This window comes from Eurosta solidaginis, chromosome 5, assembly GCF_040869045.1.
Source record: "Eurosta solidaginis isolate ZX-2024a chromosome 5, ASM4086904v1, whole genome shotgun sequence".
Classification (NCBI taxonomy): domain Eukaryota; kingdom Metazoa; phylum Arthropoda; class Insecta; order Diptera; family Tephritidae; genus Eurosta; species Eurosta solidaginis.
The window spans coordinates 31,102,525-31,114,720 of record NC_090323.1 but is presented as its reverse complement, the minus strand read 5'-3'; positions in this window follow the sequence as shown (position 1 = coordinate 31,114,720).

Genomic DNA, 12,196 nt, shown 5'->3' with positions numbered 1-12,196 from the left:
TAATAAATTGCCAATTTAAAAAAAATTGCGTAATAAATTGTTTCAAACTGCAAATGCAACCTTACAAAGTGTGTTTATTGAGTAGATTTAAACGTCAGATACGTATGGCTTAACTATATGGCTGACTCATCTCATGAGCTGATTTTATTTTTTCATGTCACTGGAGTAGGGATTGTCAAAAGAGGATGGCAACTCAAAATGAAACCAGAAATGCACACATTTTCATACAACACACAAAAATTTCAAAATTGTATGTCTTGATTGCATTCCATTCGCCTAATACCAACACGCACATTTTAAAAGTCTGAATGTTGTTGCTGTAGAGATGAGCCAACCATCTATCAATTTACTATTGTGTAAGCTAAATTGAGTTGTATGAACACCACTCAATTTAAATGGAAATTGTCTCAATTTATTTTTCTGTTTGGACATAGTATACGTATGGGAATGAAAGTGTTGATTGTTATTTATATCGGTACTTTTTTATAAAACACAATTTACAACAGGATTGACAGCTAAACACATTCAAAAATGTTGGGACAGGTATTACTGATTTTAGCATTGGTATCAATACCCCCTAGGCGGAAATCAAAAATTGTTCGTCTGTAAAAAGATATTTGTTAAAAACATAAGATTTCATGTGGCTATTGTATTTTTTATGATTTTATTCCTATGCAGAAAGGTGTTCCGTGGAGAAATACAAGGGTTCGCGTAGCCGGTGTTGGGCTAACCCAGATTTCTGCTTAAAAGAGCGACCGCGGGTTTAAAGCGGTCCGGGGTAAATTATTTTTTAACTTAAATAAATAGTGTTTCTATACAAAAACTTTATTCCGATACCTACTCAGTATCGACTACAAATTTTCTTGGTACCGGATCAATAGTACGGATGTATTTACTAATATCATTTCATCCCCAGGTGTAATGTATATGATATATATTTTACTTAAAACTAGTACTCTTACAAAGATTAGATTTAAAAAGGGAAGGTGTCTAAGTTCGGGTGCAACCGAACATTATATACTCAGCGTGAGCTTCAATTGCACATTTCATTTCAGGTAAATTACTTTTCTACATAACACGTGGCACCGCCCGTTTAAAAAAAATGTCTCCCAATTTCCTCTTACAATAAAACTTGATAAGTGAAATATTATTGATTCAAAACTATTTTTTGCTAAGTTATACGTTATTATTCTAGTCTACGACCCTTTTAAACCTGTTTTATATCTACGTTGCCTTGGTCTTTAACCGATCCCGTCCATTTTTACTAGAAATATTTTCTGCTATAAGGAAAATATGTGTACCCAATTTTGTTCCGATATGTAAACTTTTCTTCGAATTGTGGCTCCCGAAACATTGAAAATTGCTTAGACAAAAAATTTTTTCTAATTTAACTGTTTTCCAATTAAATGTTATAATTCAATTTAGAAAGTAAAGTTCTATTGATACAAAGCTTTTTTCTCTAAGATATAGCTTATTATTTTCGTCTACGACCCTTTTAAAAATCTTTTATATAAAAGTGGGCGTGGCCTTTAACCGATCTCGTCCATTTTTTCTAGAAACATTTCTTGCTGTAGGGAAAATTTGTGTACCCAATTTTATTAAGATCCGTTATTATACTCAGTTGAGCAGAGCTCACAGAGTATATTAACTTTGATTGGATAACGGTTGGTTATACAGGTATAAAGGAATCGAGATAGATATAGACTTCCATATATCAAAATCATCAGTATCGAAAACAAATTTGATTGAGCCATGTCCGTCCGTCCGTCCGTCCGTCCGTCCGTCTGCCCGTTAACACGATAACTTGAGTAAATTTTGAGGTATCTTGATGAAATTTGGTATGTAGATTCCTGGGCACTCATCTCAGATTGCCATTTAAAATGAACGATATCAGACTATAACTACGCCCACTTTTTCGATATCGAAAATTTCGAAAAACCGAAAAAATGCGATAATTCATTGCCAAAGGCGGTTAAAGCGATGAAACTTGGTAGATGGGTTGACGTTATGCCGCAGAATAGAAAATTAGTAAGATTTTGGACAATGGGCGTGGCACCGCCCACTTTTACAAGAAGGTAATTTAAAAGTTTTGCAAGCTGTAATTTGGCAGTCGTTGAAGATATTATGATGAAATTTGGCAGGAACGTTACTACTATTACTATATATGTGCTAAATAAAAATTAGCAAAATTGGATGAAGAACACGCCCACTTTTAAAAAAAAAAATTTTTTTAATTCAAATTTTAACAAAAAATTTAATATCTTTACTGTATATAAGTAAATTAAGTCAAAATTGCAACAAAATACAAAAAAAAAGAAAATTTCAAAATGGGCGTGGCTCCGCCCATTTTCATTTAGTTTGTCTAGAATACTTTTAATGCCATAAGTCGAACAAAAATTTACCAATCCTTCTCAAATTTGGTAGGGGCATATATTCTATGACGTTAACTGTTCTCTGTAAAAATGGGCGAAATCGGTGGAATCCACGCCCAGTTTTTATACACAGTCCACCGTCTGTCCTTCCGCTCGGCCGTTAACACAATAACTTGAGCAAAAACCGATATATCTTTACTAAACTTAGTCCACGTACTTATCTGAACTCACTTTATCTTGGTATAAAAAATGGCCGAAATCCGACCATAACCACGCCCACTTTATCGATATCGAAAATTACGAAAAATGAAAAAAATGCCATAATTCTATACCAAATACGAAAAAAGGGATGAAACATGGTAACTGGATTGGTTTATTGACGCAAAATATAACTTTGGAAAAAACTTTGTAAAATGGGTGTGAAACCTACCATATTAAGTAGAAGAAAATGAAAAAGTTCTACAAGGCGAAATCAACAGCCCTTGGAATCTTGGCAGGAATACTGTTAGTGGTATTGCATATATAAATAAATTAGGAGTACCCGACAGATGATTTTCTGGATCACCTGGTCCACATTTTGGTCGATATCGCGAGAACGTCTTCACATATACATCTAAGGGCCACTCGCTTTTAAAACCCTCATTAATACCTTTAATTTGATATCCATATCGTACAAACACATTCTAGAGTCACCCCTGGCCCACCCTAATGGCAATATCTCGAAAAGGCGTCCACCTATAGATCTAATGCCCACTCCCTCTTAAAATGCTTAGTAACACCTTTCGTTTGATACCCATATCGTACAAACATTCTAGAGTCACCCCTGGCCCACCCTAATGGCGAAATCTCGAAAAGGCGTCCACCTATAGACCTATTGTCCACTCCCTCTTAAAATGCTCAGTAACACCTTTCGTTTGATACCCATATCGTACAAACATTCTAGAGTCACCCCTGGCCCACCCTAATGGCGATATCTCGAAAAGGCGTCCACCTATAGACCTAATGCCCACTCCCTCTTAAAATGCTCAGTAACGCCTTTCGTTTGATACCCATATCGTACAAACATTCTAGAGTCACCCCTGGCCCACCCTAATGGCGATATCTCCAAAAGGCGTCCACATATAGACCTAATGCCCACTCCCTCTTAAAATGCTCAGTAACACCTTTCGTTTGATACCCATATCGTACAAACATTCTAGGGTCACCCTTGGTCCACCTTTATGGCGATATCTCGAAAAGGCGTCCACCTATAGAACTAAGGATTACTCCCTTTTAAATTACTCATTACCACCTTTCATTTGATACCCATATCGTACAAACACATTCTAGAGTCACCCTCGCCCACCCTAATGGCGATATCTCGAAAAGGAGTCCACCTATAGACCTAATGCCCACTCCCTCTTAAAATGCTCAGTAACACCTTTCGTTTGATACCCATATCGTACAAACATTCTAGAGTCACCCTTGGTCCACCTTTATGGCGATATCTCGAAAAGGCGTCCACCTATATAACTAAGGATTACTCCCTTTTAAAATACTCACTACCACCTTTCATTTGATACCCATATCGTACAAACACATTCTAGAGTCACCCCTGGCCCACCCTAATGGCGATATCTCGAAAAGGCGTCCACCTATAGACCTAATGCCCACTCCCTCTTAAAATGCTCAGTAACACCTTTCGTTTGATACCCATATCGTACAAACACATTCTAGAGTCAGCCCTGGCCCACCCTAATGACGATATCTCGAAAAGGCGTCCACCTATAGACCTCATGCCCACTCCCTCTTAAAATGCTCAGTGACACCTTTCGTTTGATAACCATATCGTACAAACAAATTCTAGAGTGACCCTTGGTCCACCTTTATGGCGATATCTCGAAAAGGCGTCCACCCATAGAACTAAGGCCCATTACCTTTTAAAGTACTCATTAACACCTTTTGTTTGATACCCATATTGTACAAACGCCTTCTAGAGTCACCCCTGGTCCACCTTTATGGCGATATCCCGAAAAGGCGTCCACATATAGAACTAAGGCCCACGCCCTTATAAAAACTCATTAACACCTTTCATTTGATACCCATATCGTACAAACAAATTCTTGAGTCACCCCTGGTCCACCTTTATGGCCATATCTCGAAAAGGTGTCCACCTATAGAACTAAGGCCCACTCCCTTTTAAAATACTCATTAACACGTTTCATTTGATACCCATATCGTACAAACAAATTTTAGAGTCAGCCCTGGTCCACCTTTATGGCGATATCCTTAAATGGTGTCCACCTATAGAACTATGGTCCACTCCCTCTTAAAATACTCTTTAATACCTTCCATTTGATACACATGTCATACAAACACATTCCAGGGTTACCCTAGGTTCATTTTCCTACATGGTGACTTTCCTTTATTTTGCTCCATAGCTCTCAACTGAGTATGTAATGTTCGGTTACACCCGAACTTAGCCTACCTTACTTGTTTAAAATACATTTAATGTATTTATTAATGTATGTCTGCTTTGCGTAGCCTTAGTCTTTAAATTTAATTTTATATCTTACATGTGGTTGAGCTAAAAGTAAACTTAAAGCTATTATTAGATATTTGTTTAATTCTATTTATATTTCCTTTACATAATTCATTTTCTTATTAAAATGTTCTTTTGATAAACTTACAAATACTTAAGTATACAATTTGAGCACATATAATATATGAAAGTATAAATATATTGATAGATTCAGTAGATTATTTTTTAGGGCTTAAGTTTGAATAAAAAATGTGTATAAAAATATTGAGTTTATACATAGTGCGTATTCATACATATAAGACTGTATATAGAATGTGACATTCCGAATTGACATAAGAATATGTCACAGCACTAAAGTATTTATGTTTAGTTGTAGATTATGAATTTATATAAATAATCATTAGGTTATCAGTTAGGTAATTTTGGCATGATATTTCGAATATAAGTATATTTAACTACTTTAAGGACCAGTGTTGTTCCGCTCGAGACACTACGAGTAAAAAATACTCGAGTATTTTGCTTAAATACCTAGTATTTTTCGTAGTCGATTACCTCTTACAAGTACCTTATTCGGTGTCGAGTACAAGGGCACAGTATCGAGGTGCCGATTACTCATGTCGAATAAAGCCCCCTATATTTTTGCAAATTTTGCTTTGACAACTCCTACCAAATTTTATTTTAAGATTTGATACACTTGGCAATTTTGAGTTCCCATATAAAAATTACCCAAAAAATATTACATTCCGTTCATAAATTAGCTTCCAGAAAAAATAATTGGGGAATTTTTACTTCTCGTGAAAAAATCGTCATTAATTGTCGCTTAACCACTTAGGCGATTTTGGCCGTTACATAAAAATCCAATCCAAAAGTCCTCTGCTTCCAAATACGCGCACCGATCGGAGTAATTTCTGAGCCGGAGCGTCCTTACCCAGTCGCTTAGCATTACGTGCTGCTTTCCTTGCACTATGTTTATATCTAAGAACGCAAAGCACATACAGCTCATCATTAAACTACCTTCGGTATATACAGTTCCTCGGCATCACGTACAGGTCCATAAATCTTCTTGAGAACTTTTCTTTCGAACACCCCAAGAATCATCCATTATCTCCTGACATCGTCCATGATTCCATATATCAGGACAGGTATCACGAGAGGCTTACATAGCGTGGCTTCTGTTCTTCGAGAGAGGACTTTACTTTTCAGTTGCTTACTCAGTCTAAAGTAGCACTTGTTGGCAAGAGTTGTTCTCGTTTCCATGGTTACGAGGTAATTGCTACTTTGAGTATTGAGTGCTTTCCATCGATACATTTTTGATATAGTTGACTTTCTGCGATCCTTTGAAATGAGTACAGGTATCGAGTACTAGGTTATATCAACAGCACGAAGAATTATGTTTTTAATAAAGAGAATCTGGCTCAGGATGATGTAAGTGTAAGTTTTGAAATATAAAATTGTGTTTCATACAAATTATGTGAAAGAAAAGTTTATGACTTTTGCAGTACTTTTATACATATAAAAAAGTAAATACATATGTACAAATATGTACGCCGCTTTCGAGTGATCCCGTCATCGTATCGTACTCGTATTTTTCATCAAGCAACGTTGACGACACGCTTACAGATCTAGAAACAATGCGAAACACGATTATCAAAGTACAAGTTGTCTAGTAGACTAATGAATTTATTTCGTAAAATTTTCTTAAGAGAAGGGAAGCAACGGACGCATTCGTGCTTTATAGGGGCACTGGTCTCACATTACAATGGAAGAGATGGTTTGGCTCATGTGGAGACAGTTCACATCCAGGACATGCCGCTTTTTAATCCAAAGATCAGTTGTTACAATATTCATGTTATATGCAGAAGTACCATGAAAGGGCGGAATGCTGGATTTGTCAAATCCGCGGTCAGTCTTCCGACATCTGAACGATCAATTGAGAGGATACCGGGGCAGATTACTGCAGGAATGATAACGGCGACTTTGTACGTCGGTAACCATGTGCTTAAGTTACATATGTATATTGGGAGCCGCTCTCATAACTAGCCACCCAGGGTCACGACTAGCCCGATACCCAAGTCATTGATGCAAGAATATACTTTCCGCCACTTTCCGCCGCTTTCCGAGTGCGACAAAGTGAAAAAAGCAATATCTCAGCTAAAAAATAGCGAAAGTAGCCCGCCGAGCTGTTTAAGTGTAAGAGACAGTCGAGGTGTTCGCCTACTTAATACCTCATATAAGTTTCTAGTCTTTTGAGAAAAAGACTGAGGTTTAAAGTCAAAGAACAGATTGGACCCTTAAAGTACGGCTTCATACCTGGAAAATCTACTATCAAACGGCTTTTCACGAGGCGTCAGACCGTGGAGAAGGCTCACTATAAGATAATAGACAGGAACTTTCATTTTGTCGATTTGAAGCAGCGTTTGACACAGCGAGTGGAATTATTTGTACGCTTCTATGTCTTATCTTTAGTTACCTGCAAAGCTAATACAACTTTGCCATTGGAGTATAGACTAGGAAGCACCTTCTGCGAACCATTCGATAACAAACGGGGCTTCAGACAAGGCAACTCACTATCATACGACTTCTTTAACCTAATGTTGGAGAACATAATTATAGTAAGAGGATTAAAACTTGATGGTACTATGTATCATAAGAGCGCACAATTTGTGGCGCATGCTGGTGATTTAATATCATCATTGAATTGTCATGTTATTCGAATGAACGAAGACGCTTCGACCAAGAAAGTGGTTCTAACGACACCCGCATTTGGAACCGTAGGAAGGGGGGACCGTCACTGAGTTGTGAGAACTAGGTGAAGGAAGACTTGATCTCGCTTTTTTCTCCTAATTACCAGGCTCTTCTTAACTCTTGAATCACATATTTCCTGGAAATCTCCTCATTTAATACAACTTGTCTTAAAACTTATTCAAAAATCGAAGCCGTAGCATAGCAATTGCTACACAAAAACATCAACGTTTATCGTATGGAGGAATGCCATCGAAAACGCGGAGGCGAGTAAGAGCTGCTCGAACATTTTTAGTTTTCTGTGGAATCATACCTCGTAGCTTGGTAGAAGCTCCGAGAGGAAGCAAGGAAGTGATAAGGATCACGGACTCCAAACGGGCAACGGCCTCGACCATCGAGAACGACGACTTTATTCGGCAAACCAGTCATATTTAAGACTTCACGCAAAAAAAAAAAATAAAATCTTTATTTCAAATATTTTGTTTGCATTTCAAAATGATAACCATGCTTTAGGATAGTCGTAGTGGAGCAAGAATTTTTGAACGCGTGCGACAAGCGCACGAGTCCTATGAGGCTCTCCATTTAAAACCGAGTGTTCGACAAAGCAGCGTATGCTATCTGACGTTTCTTGCAAGTACTTCCGGAATGGAAAAAAGGTGTACGGATAAAAGAGATGCTTTTTTGAGCGAAATGATGAAATGATTCTTATACGACTTGCACTTTCTAAAGAAAGGAATTATTCGCGATGAAGCTACAAGAAGTAGAAGTATGTTGAATTGATAGAATGATAATTCTAAATCGAAATGCTTCGAAAAAAATGCCATCAATAGAAGGATTTTTAATCTACAACCAACACAAAGTTAACATGCTTCGACGATTTTATGTGTAATTTTTAAGTTTTCATAGTGTAATAATATAGATAATTGAAAGTAAGTAGAGAAATATGACATGAAGGTGCTTAGACTGTTTATATAGTTGCTTTTTTCGGTCAGTCAGTGTTGGTCAATAACAACTAGGGAACTCACGCCTGGACATATTGGCTCCTCTATTAGCTGAATTCGGCAACAGACGGAAGGTTTTAAGATCAGGGCAAACTCCTGTAAGAACGAAAACGGCGGCCTTGTAACTGATGTCCAGAGAGTACTTAGATTATGTAGGGAACACTTCTCTGCTCTCCTAAATGGAGACAACGATTTACCGATTTAAAGATGACGAACCCGATCCCGCAATCGATGATGATGGAATAAATGTACCCCACCTGATTACGAGGAAGTCAGAATAGCAATAACCAGATTGAAAAACAACAAGGCCGCGGGCGCTGATGGATTGCCTGCGGAGCTATTCAAATACGGCGGCGAGGAGTTTGTACGGCGCATTCAGCAGCTTCTTCGCAAAATATGGGCGGACGAGTGCATGCCCGACGATTGGAATCTAAGTGTTCTTTGCCCAGTTCACAAGACTGCACCAACTATCGCTGAATCAGCCTTCTTAATATCGCATATAAGGTCCTGTCAAGTGTATTGTGCGAAAGATTGAAGCCCACCGTGAATCAACTGAATGGACCTTATCAGTGCGGCTTCAGAACTGGTAAATGTACCATTGACCAGATTTTCACAATGCGCCAAATCTGGGAAAAAACCCGCGAAAAAAGAATCGACACACATCACCTCTTCGTCGATTTTAAATCCGCCTTCGACAGCACGAAGAGGAGCTGCCTATATGCCGCTATGTATGAATTTGGTTTCCCCGCAAAACTTTTTTTCAGCAAACGTACACAGGGGTCTGTTTTGCCAAGAAGTATATGTGCGTCTCAATATTTGAACAACGACCTTGGAAGAATGTAGTCGTTTAAATACCAAGGATAACAACGCCTGTATTTATGAGTTTTTTGAATGAAATTTGCAATTATTTCTGAGCAGAAGTATTTTTTTCCCGTATTAGTGTATTTTCTTTAACTTATACCTATATGACACTACTTTTCTCATATGGGTATTAAGTAAATTTTCATTCGAATATGTTAATTTTGAAATATAATGTGACGAATATTAGCATCACTAAGCTGCTACTAAATAAATGCACCACAACAATAAAGCAGGCACTCTTATGTAGAAGGCGACGGAGAGATATCTCACACACAAAGTAGTTACTCACGCATACACACGCACATGACTATGAGAGAGGCGTGGACTATAGATATACATGTATATAGCTGGTAACTAACCAGGCATGAGATACAACTGTTCGCGAAATTACTAGACCTTAGGAGAAATGAGTGAACGAGGAAACGGAGAGTACATTAAAATAATTTAAAAAAAGTGTTTAAGTTAAACGGTTTTATTGAAAACAATACTTACATGAAATAATAATAATACTAAAAGCTAGGAAATAATTAGGTAGGTCCTAGGTATTAGTCATCACACTCCTCGTCAATCTAGGGCGTTGATCAGACAATTAAATAAAACCGTTGGGCGCGTGAAATTTCTAAAAATGTAAGGCGTAGCATAACCTGATTACGGTTCAGTTGGTCTTATATATGACTATTAATAGAAATTTGACGCGTCCAACGCTTTTATTTAATTGCCTGATCAATGCCCTAGATTGATGAGGAGTGTGATGACTAATACCTAGGATCTACCTAATTATTTTCTAGCATTTAGTATTACTATTACTTCATGTAAGTATTGTTTTCAATAAAACCGTTTAACTTAAATTTTTTTTTTTTATTATTTTATTTTCAAGTTTTTAGTCTTTATTTAATTGTCTCTTATTTCTCATTCTATTTAGTTCATTTAGTGACTCATTACTACAAGGAATCCTTCCTGACAATTTGTTACAATCTAAGTTCTCAATACATAATCCTTCCAAAGACTTTTCTCGACTCTGCGCCACGCATGCTTGTCCCTCCTCCAACTCCAAAATATTTTGATGTCACTTCTACCGGACTGTATGTAATATTTGTTCCAAATATGAGCCAAATCGGACATCATAGGTCGCTTTCTATTCATGTATGTATTATTTGTTCCAAATATGGACCAAATCGGACCACAAATACGACTTTTTAATATCTCGATGTTTGTGCCACCTAGCGGCGATTTTTTCATAGGTCGCTTTCTATTCTTGTATGTATTATGTGTTCCAAATATGAGCCAAATCGGACCACAAATACGATTTTTGTGAATTTCTCGATCCTTGCGCCATCTAGCAGCGATTTTTTGTATAGGTCGCTTTTTATTTTTGTATGTATTATGTGTCCAAATATGAGCCAAATCGGACCACAAATACGATTTTTGTGAATATATCGATCCTTGCGCCACCTAGGGGAGATTTTTTTCATAGGTCGCTTTCTATTCTTGTATCTATTATGTGTTCCAAATATGAGCCAAATCGGACCACAAATACGATTTTTGTGAATATCTCGATCCTTGCGCCACCTAGCATCGATTTTTTTTCATAGGTCGCTTTTTATTTTTGTATGTATTATGTGTCCAAATATGAACCAAATCGGACCACAAATACGATTTTTGTGAATATATCGATCCTTGCGCCACCTAGGGGAGATTTTTTTTTCATAGGTCGCTTTCTATTCTTGTATCTATTATGTGTTCCAAATATGAGCCAAATCGGACCACAAATACGATTTTTGTGAATATCTCGATCCTTGCGCCACCTAGCGGCGATTTTTTTCCTATTATTGCATTGTCATCGGGTTCTGAACTATATTCCAAGTTTCAGGCTTGTAGCTTATCGGGAAGTTACTTAAATTTCAGTTACAAAATTCGTTCACAACGGCCGTGCATGCGGCCGTGCGGCCTGCCTGTCAAGTCAAGATAAATAAAACCGTTTAAAAACAGTGCAAGCTGAGTAATACCTAATCAGTTTTGATTTAAACACGCTATGGGTTGTGAAGTATAATTGTGAAGTACTACTCCCAAAGTAATCTAAATAAAGACCAGTTTGTAATACTGAATATTGAAGTGATCTGTTCAACAGTTTACCGATTCGAACGTTAGTAGAAGGTTTCGAATAAGCGGAATTCCCCGAAATTCGTTACATTATCTTTTAATGCAATGCTGAATTTGACTTTCATGTCTTTGCAAAGAAGTGACGCCGTTTCAAAGAAAAAAAGAACAGAGAGATGGAGGAAATATATATATTACTTGGCTCCTACTATTTTTTACACTAAAAATATATACGCAATTTCTCGTGAGCGGTTTTTAGAAATTTAATTTAAAAAACTCATAAATACAGTAATATCTTCGCGCTGTATCGGTACCTGGACCACTGTCCATTGGAACTCGGGGAATGAGATGCATATACATACATACATGGTTCGACTATATGGTTAGCTCATCTCTACAACAACAAAATACCTTTGTTCAGATTGTCAAAATCTGGGTGTTGGTGTTAGGCGAATGGAATGGAGAGAAAACATAAAACTTTGCAATTCTTGTGTGTTGTGTGAAAATAATGCGCTTAATTAGATGCATTTATTAAAGAAATAACTTAAAGTGATGTGAAACTATTTTGTTATAATAAATTGGGCACGTCGGCAGTAAATAAT